Source organism: Humulus lupulus, chromosome 4 (genome assembly GCF_963169125.1).
Source record: "Humulus lupulus chromosome 4, drHumLupu1.1, whole genome shotgun sequence".
In the NCBI taxonomy this organism is placed as follows: domain Eukaryota; kingdom Viridiplantae; phylum Streptophyta; class Magnoliopsida; order Rosales; family Cannabaceae; genus Humulus; species Humulus lupulus.
In genome coordinates, this window is record NC_084796.1 from 237,735,576 (window position 1) to 237,747,775 (window position 12,200).

Sequence of the window (12,200 nt, forward strand, 5' to 3'; positions counted from 1 at the left end):
CTTCTAGTCTCACTAGCATGAACTGAGTGGTGTCAACCACACTGGCTATGAATCCTATGCAACCTCCTTGCAATAGGTCTCTAGCCCTCAAAATAGAAATCATAGGTATGCGAGGTCCATGCACAGTACCAACAAACACAAAAGGATCCTCACCTTCAGGCTCAAAGGTGACCATCTTCCTTCTACAATCAATGGTTGGCAGAACCAGTCCATACCCAGAATCATGTCAAAGTCAGTCATAACTAACTCTATCAAATCCACTGACAACTCTCTGCTTTCCACTGTCACTGGCAAAGATCTGACCCATCTCCTAGATACTACTAACTCCCCAGTGGGTAATAAGTTCCTGAAGCCCACAACATAATAATCACATGGTCTACACAATCTATCAATAATTCTACTAGCAACAAAAGAATGTGTAGCACCGAAATCAACCAAAATAGTATAAGGGGTTCCAGCACTAAGAAACTGACCTGTAACTATTGAGGTGTTAGGAGTATGTCCTAAAAGCATGTAAAATACATTTATAATTTCAATGAATAAATAAATACAATGGTCTATTATTGTTATATTTAGATTATTAAATTATTGTTTGAATAATTTTGTAAATATCAGAAAAATTCCATATTCATTATTGAGGATGTGATCTTGTATTAGTACGAGAGAATTAAGATCACATGAATGAATAACATTAGTCAACAACGACAAATTGAAGTTATGGAATTCTTTAATTGGGTTTGTAAGTACAGTTTGTTGAGTATCATGTTGATACAAATAATCTAGATTCTGATTATTGATGTGGTAAGACATCTCGGTAAAGGTACTTTATATAATATGATTATATATGACATGGACCGATATGAATAAAAGTCTTTATCTAAAAACCATTTAATAATAAAGACTTGTAATTCATATCATAACTGATGATCATTTATAGATCAACCTAAATTCTGAGTGTTCATGAACTCCTATTCATGTTTATTAAATCTTTTGATTCATTCGTTAAGGTCTCTTCATAGAATGAGACTAATGACTTTTGTTTTGGAGATTTAATATCATGGATGGCTGGGAACATGTATCAACAATACGAAATCTAATATTTCCTAACGAATCGTATATTGGTTCCCTTAAGGGTTAATACTGGAACTGAATCATTTTGAGCTCAAATCTATAATTAGATTATAGATTAATTATTCACTAGTGAATTAATGGTACTTAAGGAATAAGAAGTAAATTAGAAAGGTAAAATGGTAATTCTTCCATTCTAATTTATGAACTAATTAATTAGAGGGTTAAACTATTGTAAGATGGTTATATCAATGGACAACTTAAAATAAGATTTCTATAAAAGTATATCTATAACATAAAGAGTTCAATTATGAATTTATAGTGGAGAAATATCAGAATTAATAAATTAACTATTATGATTAAAGAGTTTAATTATTTAGATTTAATTTATTGGAGCTTAATGTTATAGGTCCATGGTCTCTGAAATGGCTCAAACAAACACTGACAAAGATAAATGCAAAAATGGGCAAAATGACTTATTTGATAAGTAAAATATTTTTCTATGCACTAAACATAATTATTGTATAATTATGTGTAATTAATTAATTGAGAATTAATTAATGATTTGATTTAACAAAAATATAATTAATTTTGAATTAATTTATTTTTGGGATTTTTAATATTTAAATAATAAGAAAAATTAGGAAAAATCACATGCCTTCCTTGGCATGTGGTACACGTGTAGCACAGTGCACATTCACTGTGCTACACGCATAAGAAGCTTATGACAGTTTCTTAGTTCCACAATTTTATTTATTTAAATATTAAATAAATAATGAGATATTGTAATATGATTAAAATATTATTATTTAAACAAAATCTGATAATTGATTAGTTATTTTCAAATTGTTTAAAATAACTAATATTTTATTTTTAATATATTGGATATATTAAATATAGGATATCAGTTTTTGAGAGCGATACTTTTCAGTGATAGAAAATATATCGTGAAATCTCCCTGAGAGAAAGAGAACAGTGCTACAAGCATAGGTCACTGTTCTTCACAAACTTAGGTCCAAACTTTATCAGATCTCATGTGTTGAGAACATCTGATAACTAGATTTTGCCTATTATTCTGTATAGCGAGCCCACACTCGTTCTTTGTGTGTTGAGAACATTTTGGAAGATCTTGGTGTGAGATGTCAATGATTTTTGCCATACAAAAAGATAGCAGCAAAGAAAGACTTGAGGTAATTTTCTATTCATCTCTTTAATTCAATATATATAAGTATGTGAAGAAGTAGATCTAGAAATCTCGTAGGATTAAATTAATATTTTTGAATGTCGTTCCGTTGCGTATAGTCTCTGATTTGATCTATAAAAACCAATAAATGGTACTAGAGCCATCTTCACATATTTGTATATTGAATCTGTGTGGGTTTAATTTTATGCATTTATCTAGTTTGATGAATGAATGGATGGCTTAATATGATTGAATGCATGGGAATGTTGAATCGTTAATTATATGGTGTTTTTGGGTTAGGATTTGTTTATGATTAGATCATTGTTTAAGCCATTAAGGGGCATAGGATTTATGTAATTTTATTCGGTTTTTGACACCTTAAAATTGTAATTCTGATCACAAAGTCAATACAGAGCCCGGGATTCAGAATTCAGCCACCATTCCTCCGAGGCCACCCTCCGAGCCGCTGCCGGGGGACGACGTACGGACGTCTGTACGGACCGTATGTACGGGTCCGTACGGGTCCGTACGATTCCGTACAAGTGGGCCCCGGCAGCACCATTTGGTGCCACGTGTCCCCGTCTTACTGGTCCAGAATTTTTTTAATTTTTTCTGAAATTAATCTCTTATTTTTAAAATGTTAAATATCTTATTTGTTAGAAATTTGATATTTAAATAATGTGATAATTTTGTTATCCTAACAAACTTTTTTGAATATCTTATTTATTTATTTTTTTAAAATAACAGATTTTAATTAAATTTAATTTCTTTTTAATTAAAAAGTTGTTTTAATTAAAAGGAAAATAAAATAATGATTATTTAAAAGTTTTGTTTTAATTAATCAAAATAATTAGAAAATTGTTTTCTTATTATTATTCTGGACCAACGTCACATACCATATCGAAAGTAAAGTAAAGAAGCACGATGGAGATCAAGGTGGTTTTTTTTTTTTAATTTTATAAAGAGGTTGTAAAATTAGAAATACCCAAAAGCACCCGGTTCAACTTTTATTGTTTATTTATTTAAATAATTATTTTCATGTGATTGATAACATGTTCATGCATTTTGTGCCATACATACATAACCCACATAGTCATTATCATACATCTCATTGGTAGAAACATGATTATTAGGATTGTCCTATATATTTATATGATTTATTTTGCGAAACCAATTATATATAAATTATTTAGTTTTATTCTTTGAAAACTTGGTAAAATATCACACATTTTTTCTAAGTCTTTATGACTTAATTTCTTTAAACCAACTTTATTTTTAAAAAAAAAATTTAGTAAAGTTTAGATGAACATAATTGGTAATTTTTTTAGATTATTTAAATTTTGTGTTTTATTTTATTTAAATGTTAAGTGTGATGAATTGTTTTATTTAAATGTTATTTATTTTATTTAGTTGTTGTTTGTTTTATTTGATTGTTTGATTTAATTGTTAGAATTGTTTGGTATAATCTTTTTTAATTTAAATTTGTTAATTGTTTGTTTGGTTATTTATTTTAATAAGTGAATAATTGTGTAACATGTTTATTTTACTATTAGTGTTACATTTTAAATAAGTGTGACAATTGATGTGATTATGTGAGACATGGTTGAATGCACTAAGGTGCATGGTAGATAGTGATGCACTCTAGTGATTTAGTGTGTGCGAGTATATGGTAATAAGATGCACATGTGTGTATTTTCTACACATTTTATAATTTCCTTTTATTTGATATAATTGAGTAATTTAGATTAATTAAATAAAAAAATAATAATAAAAAGGGAAATGGGAAGAGTGGACGGTTTGGTGTGGGAAAAGGAAGTGGTTTATTTCCTTTATATTTTTCAATCAATTAAGAGATGATTTTGGGGAATTTTAGCACATATTGGGTAAGGAAAAATTTGACCACTTTTATTCAAATAAATCAACTTTTATTATGAAGGATTTTAGGCTTAATTGAAGAATGAATTAGGGAAATTACCATTATTTTAGTAATGGCTTTATGGAGAAAATGGGAATTAAAAAGGGGTTATGGAGAAAATAGGCCATTTGGCCGTGAGCTAGAGAGAGAGAGAGAGAGAGAGTGGCGTGCTAGAGAGAAGGAAGGGCTGCCATATTTTCTAGAGAGAAGAAGAAGATGAAAGGAAGAAGAAGAAAAATGGTTCAAGCTAGGGTAAGGTTTTTGGTTGTTTTCCTTATGATTAATCTAGTATTTTGATTGGGTTGTCTCTAATCGTGTTCATCTTCTTCTCCATCTTGATTATTCAAAATATACAACCCCTAGGGTTTGAGCAAGGAGGTTATTGGATTCTTGATTGGATTGGATTCTTGATTTTCTATCAAGAAGAGGTATTGAAATCCCTCCCTAAATTTTGTGATTATTTGTTTTGATGAATAGATTATTAGAGGGATTATGGTTAAAGGGGATTTATGTTTTGGGTAGGAAAAATGGGTACTTTGTGTTCTTGATATCTTGTTGATAATAAGTTGTTTGATTTGCATGAAGGGTATCATGGTTTAATGTATAAAAGGGTTATGATGTTGATTTCCTATATATAATGATTAGTGGTAATTTATGAATGCAAATATGGGGTTTCGGCCTAGGCATACCTAAGGATCATCTTATATTTTGTTTGATGTTTTATAATTTTCAATATATTAAATCCATGTTTTAGGACCTATGTAATTTGGGAAAAATGATAATTGGCAATCTTGATATTTGGATCCATGAAATTTTGATAGGATGCATATGATATTGTGGAAGAATAAATTATAAGATGCATGAAAATAATAATAGAAACATGTTAGGTTAATATAAAGGCATATGTGAATATGGTGTTTATGAATTAATGTATGTTACTTTTATTGTTAGTGTTTTGTTGGATTTCATGTGTAGATTCAATGGAATAGAAAAAAAATTGGATTTTTATAAGATTGCATGTGAATATGTTAGTAATATTCTTAGAATTATATATATAATAAGAGCATGATGAGATTTTGGACATGTATGATTTTATGTGAAATTTTTTAGATAAATGATAGATTTCATGAGAAATTAAGCTTGCTGATTTTTGTAAATAATTGGGTAAAATTTTGATAAAAAAAAATGGTTTGCATGCATAAATAATGTCCTTGATGTTATGTTAATTTTATGAAATTAAAAAGGGTATTTTAAGTCACAATAAAATGATATTTTACTCAAATAAATACTTACAGAATTTTTATTGTATTTTTAGAAAAATATGAGGTTTTAAATTGAATATGGTGATTTTTAAAGATAAAAATAGTTGCTAGAATTTTTGTAAAAAAATGTGAAGTGTTTCAATAAAATGAATTTGATGAGTATTTGAAATAAAATTAATACCCTAAATTATGGTAATATTAAAAGTGGTATTTTAGTATGGTATGAATGCATTTTTTTTTTTTTTTGATCAAGAAGGAAAATTACTTCATTGAACAAAAGCACAATACAACTGATCAGACAAATGAGAGTCAAAGTGTAATGACCCACTAATCTAGACTATTTGGACCATTAACGAAACTATACATAAAACTTACATTTTTACGAAAATACCATAATTTATTGAGTAACTTGCAAAATGAGAGTTATTTACAAACAAACAGAATACTAAGAAGGATTATTGGATCCCATTGTTTTAAAACAAAAGATGATTCAAAAATAAAAGGCATTACATATTTGGTGCGGAAAAATACACATAAAATCATAAAAATTTAAAAGGAGACTACATCCTCGAATCGAATAACGCTCGGCCCCCTTGACTCCATTCACCATCGATACACATCCTCCAAGCGTCACGAATCTTACCGCCTCTAAAGCTTATTTTCCTGCACATAAACAGAAAGGAGTGAGTCTAATGCCCAGCAAGGAAAATCTAACACATAGTCATAAACATAAACATAATTTCATAATAACGTAAAGACATATCATAACACATAATTCACTTATTATAATGGCCATTATTACTTGGGGTCCCATAGACTAAACAAGCTTATGCCCATGAGATTAGTGGGGTCCTACCAGCTAAATAGGCTTATGCCCACAATCTTTTTGGGGTCTTGTTAGTCAAATAGGGCATATGCCCAAGCCTACAACATACACATGCACAACATATTCATAACATACCCATATCATATCATAACACAAAAGATAACATAAACATAAACATATATATTCTAGCCTATTTTCCTTACCAAAGTTACCGGGATTATGGACCGAGCTGGGACTTTTGGAACACTCCTAAAACCATAAGAAAGAGTAAGTCTAAAGAAAGGAGATGAAATGAAAGAGATGGAAAGACTAAACCATAAAAACATACTTACCAACTTATATGCTTAAGAGCTTGGATTCCCTAACCAAAATAAGAATAAGGTTAGGGGACTGAGTAGAAGGTTTTGAGAAAGGAAATAACATAAAATACATAAAGGAACTAGAGTTTTGGGTTTACCTCAAAGATTGCAAGATCACTCTAACATCCACCGAAATACTATAGAACTCACTTCCCAAAGTGTTTGATAAGCTTATGATGTTTAAGCTTATAATTTTTCCCCAAACCAAGTGTTTACACTCTCACACTCACTTAACACTAGCAGCTTCTGAACTTAGAGCAAATGGTGAATAATGGCTGGGTACTAGGTCCTATTTATAGAGTTTGGGAATGAAAATATCTTGATTTTACTTGAATAAAAATAATGGATTTTTAGGTGAAAATCATTTGAATAATCGTTCAGCAGAGGCTGAAGACTCGTTCAGAAGATGCTGGACTGTTGAAGGAGTTTGAATGGCTGAAAGGAAAAGAATTCAAAAGTATTTGAAAACATGCTGGTGGAGGAGATATATCGCCCCCTATAGGCGATATATCGCCTGGACCTTTGTTCCCGAGGCGACCGTGCATCGATTCGTGTTTTCCGTATCTACGTGCTGCGATATATCGCCCCCTATAGCTGCGATATATCGGCATACGCTGAATATTTAAACACGAATTTACACAATTTTAGCTAAGTTTGAATGGAGTAAACATCCTTGACTAAGCCCTCAACGTACTCAAAGCTGCTGACTGACCCTATAACATTCAAACTTTACCCTTATTTAATTTAATCCTCAAAAATACTTAATCCTTAATTACCATTCAAAACATGTGCTTAAAATCCTATTGGTTGATGTCTAAACCTTATAATATAATAATATAATCCTTAATATCAGTCACATTAATCAAACCTTAGGTTATACTTAATATTCTTAAACTATAGGTTAACTTAGAAAATCTATAAGTACTACTATGAGTGTCCAAATAACTCCCGGTCTGAACCAAAAATCCAAAGTAACAATGGTAACACTAAACATACTATAATACTACTAAACAATTAGCTAAGTAAAATTCTTGGACTCTACACAAAGACTCCACCCGCTACAGGAACTAAAAAATTACATCAGAACAGAAAACTATTGTTATAAAAAAAAAAATTAGCATTGATGACGTGGCAAGTGATCCCTGGACACGTGGCTGACACCTGGAAACGTTCTGCTAGAGTATCGACCAGAAGACGCATTAGAAGCAGGTAGCGGCCCAGTCTTACCTGCGACCAGGCTAGTCGATAATTCCGCATACAAAGCAACATTTATGAGAAGATCATTGTGAATCCCGAATTTATCTCACACAATCTCCTGAATATCTGATTATTCGGGAAAGAATATCTGTAACAATCTTTTGTAATCCCCCTTGAGCCTATAAATAGCAAGAGATAGCTCAAGGAAGGGACTTTTGGCTTTTGAATCATTTGAGACTATAGTAATTCTCCTAGTAATATTGTATTGTTCTTCAGAGGTTAGTGAAACTCATTGAACCCTAGTTCTTTGATCACCCTTCTGATTCTTAGATCAATATCAGTCTAAGTGGACGTAGGTCATTACCAGATCTTGGGGCCGAACCACTATAAAACACTGTGTCTTATTTACTTTTGTCATTACGTTCTTCTCATTATATTCATTCATATCAAGCATATTATGACTCCGTGTCAGTTGGCCAAATCTTGGGTCAACAACCATTATCTACATTGAATATGTCGAATGTACAGTTGATCTTTTACTGAAGCAAGTCTTTTGGACAATATATTTAGCCTATATTTAGTAGTATACTTAATATCCTGGGTGAGCTTCAGAACAGAGGAAGAATAGCCTTCATAGAAACATGAATTCCTGTTTTTCCAAATGCTATAGGTGACAGCAGCACAGACAAGATTAACAATCTCAGCTGTTTCTCCTTTTCGGGTCCTTGCCAACCACACCAACCAGCTTTGATAATCTAGAGGCCAAGCTTCAAACCCCAACCAATCAAATATGCATTTAACCAGCTGAGAAGAGAAGCTACAATCAAAGAAAAGATGAGAGTGGTTTTCCTTAAATCTATCATAGACAGGGCAAAACTCAGAGGCAAGCTGAACTTGCATCCTACTGAGGTTATCCCTAGTTAACAGATGAAAGTTTACAACTTGCCAGAGCATAAATCTGTGATTTGGAAGTATGATTCTACTCCAAATAGTTCTGTAGAACTCATCCTTTTGCTGGACTAAGAGACTATTGTACAATTTAACAGATTTAAATCTCCCTTGCACACCAGCAGAGGTAATATCAGCAGCTCTAAAATGATTTCGGAGATGACAAAGCTTTCGCCAATACCAACTACAATCTGCTATTAAAACATAATTCCAGAAGTTAACACCTTTCAGATAAATGGAATGGATCCATTTAACCCAAAGCAGATCAGGTTTCGCAGTTTAGCTAACACAGCCCGGTTCCACTTCGCTCCATCTCGGAATCCCAAACCTCCATAAGCTTTAGGAAGACATACCTTCTGCCAAGAGGGAACGTGAAGTTTACTTCTCTGCCCAGCTGAACCCCACAGGAAGCCCCTACAAATCCTCTCAATTTCCTTAACTATGCTTTGAGGCAAGATAAAGATAGACATCCAATAGTTTCGAAGCCCAAGCAACACTGAATTTATGAGTTGAATCCGGCCAGCAAAAGACAAGTGTCTACTCGCCCAATTCTGAATTTTCAAGCGAAATTTCTGAAGAATAATCTCACAGTCTTCATGCTTCCATTTTGTTGGCCTCATAGGGACCCCAAGATAAGTAAGGGGAAATAAACCTTCTGTCAAATTCAGCTCATGAGCAATGTTAGTTCTATCTGTGTTAGAGACTCCACCAAAAAATACCAGTGATTTATCAGAATTAATAGCAAGACCTGTGGTTGTAGCAAAGCTATCCAGAACCCCTTTTACAACTCTTATAGCAGCAAGAGAACCTTTACAAAATAGCAATAAATCATCCGCAAAACAAAAAATTAATGAGTTTGAGGCCTTTACACATAGGATGATACCGAAATGGTGAATTTTGAGCAGCTTGTTGCAGACTCCAAGTCAAATATTCCATAATAATGACAAACAACAAAGGTGACATGGGGTCTCCTTGTCTCGGCCCTTTCCCTCCTTTAAATTTACCCTGAATCCTACCATTCATCAAGAGAAAGTAAGATGTATTCCTAACATAGGCCATGATCCAACCAATGAACTTCATGGGAAATTTCAAGGCTTTCAACAGGTTCTCAAGAAAGACCCAATCAACCGTATCATAAGCCTTTCTGAGGTCTATTTTGATGGCACATCTCGAAGAGGTAGTTGCTCTCCCATAGTTTTTAATGAGAACTTGGAAAATCATGATATTGTGAGCAATAGACCGCCCCTTGACAAAAGCTCCCTGATTAGGCTGAATAATATCAGGGAGAATATCGCCCAATCTCTTACAAATCAGCTTAGCCCCTTGACAAAATCATGAATGCATATTTTGATAAGTTATGATTTTTCTTTATTTTGATTGAGAAAAATATTTAGAATCAATTTATTTGTGATTTTTAAAGAAATTAAATAGTGGCTGAAAGTTTGGTTTAAAAAGTTAAAAATGATTATTTAATTGTCACATATGGATTTATGTTACATAAAACTAAGTCTTAAATAATTTAAATAAAATATATTTTCCCACACTTAAAAATATTTTTTTTCTCACATCATTTATGTAACACAATTAACCAATATCAAATTTGATTTTTCTAAAGAAACATATTAATCATAGGTATTTTAATTAAATTCCAAGCTTTTGTTATTTCTTTGTAATTTGAGAATAATAAATGAAAATTGTCACATATTTTACTTTTTTTTAAGCTAAATAAAATAATGTTTTGAGAAATTTAATCAACCTAGAAATTTTAAGAAAAATAAAGCATGTTATAAGTCTATTAATTTTAAAACAATAAAAGTAAGATATGTAGAATTACCGTTTTTAAAACGACACAATTACGTAATATTATCACGTATGCATGTTACATGCAAATCCACTTTTACGTCCAAAATTATGTCTATTATTCAACCATGTGGTTTTTATAGAAAGATCATGCATGTAAAATAGGTAAAATGAGCATTATTCTTTTATGGCTTTATGTGTAGTTAAGAATAATTGCATGTTATGTGTAACTCTTATTATGTGTGCATGTCCCATGCCCACATGAGTTGTATGAAAGGGAAAAATAGTAATTTTATGAACCTAAGAAATGTTGTTTTGGTTATGGTATAGGCTCGTTGAGAGGTTGTGAAATTTCTTAGCTCAGACCTGAGGTAAGGAAGTTAGATAGATCCTATGATTTTATGTTATGAATGGTAAGACTGTTGTATGAATAAATTGTTATGAATTATGAATGCCATAATGTGATGATATGTGGCTTGTATGAATATGATATGTTTTTGAATGGATGTTAGTGTGATGAACGCGACACATCAAATGGGTTGCTAAGGATATAAAGACATAACCCGAGTTACTAAGGATATAAAGACGTAACTCCTAGGGCAGACGCGCCGAGGTTATTCAAGGACCAGAGACTCTTGTTTACCTCATAGGGTGACATGGACAAGTTAGCGGGCCATGTTCACCATGAATGATGTATGAATATGCTATGATGTTATGATACGATAATGTTATGATATGCTATGATGTTATGTTACGATAATGTTATGATATGCTATGATGATATGTTACGATAATGTTATGATATGCTATGATGTTATGTTACGATAATGTTATGATATGCTATGATGTCATGATGTTTAAGATGAACGATAGTGTTTGTATTTGTTGTATCCTTACTTGCTTATTGTTTGTACTTCCTTACTGGGCTTTTAGCTCACCCCCTTACTTTCCCTTCCAGGAAGCAAATAGGATTTCTCTGTGGCACGCGTGGTGATGTGAGGAGTTCTATCGTCGTAGGGTGTATGGCGTGGGGTATCCTATGGACAGAATAAACGATCACTTTAGGATGCCATTTTAATTATGTTATGTTTTAAGAGACTTTCTAAATTATCAGTGGGACTTTATTATTTAATTTTGTTTCTTTTGAACTTTGCATAAAAACTCATATTTTCTTTTTAAACTAATGGGCCCAACTTGCATTGTTTTAAGCAAGTCCCCACTGAGACCTTTATAAAATGTGGTTTTCTTTATGGACCAATAATATGTGAATGTTTTATTAAGTACTAGTCTAGGGTGTTCTTTACAAATGGTATCAGAGCCGGTCGTCCATGTTTCCAAGGATTCTCCCCATACACGCTAAGACGGGAAAATCTCACCTCACCGCGTCGTAAGTACTTGCTCTAAATGTTATCTATATTTTTCCTACTTTTAAATTTTGTAGATTTGTAATTACTGTGTAGAATGTATGCCTCTAGTTAGTTAGGACTTCTAGAAGGAAACTTCTCCATGTGATCAGTGGGATCTCAAGGGTTCATATAGATGATGTAAATGACGGAGATCAGTCGATATCAACTTCCCAAAAGATGTTTGTTGTGAATGAATGTATTTAATGGATGAGATGCATCATAGGAAATTGCAAGTA

The 12,200-nt window shown here is 32.1% G+C and overlaps 1 long non-coding RNA gene across 1 annotated transcript; it reads left to right on the forward strand.

The window, feature by feature from the left end:
- The first annotated feature begins 4,310 nt into the window (after positions 1 to 4,310).
- On the forward strand, positions 4,311 to 11,307 carry LOC133829463 (uncharacterized). The gene is made up of 3 exons (XR_009891793.1): positions 4,311 to 4,418; positions 4,530 to 4,594; positions 11,071 to 11,307. It is a non-coding gene; the product is annotated as an uncharacterized LOC133829463 (long non-coding RNA).
- Positions 11,308 to 12,200: the final 893 nt, after the last annotated feature.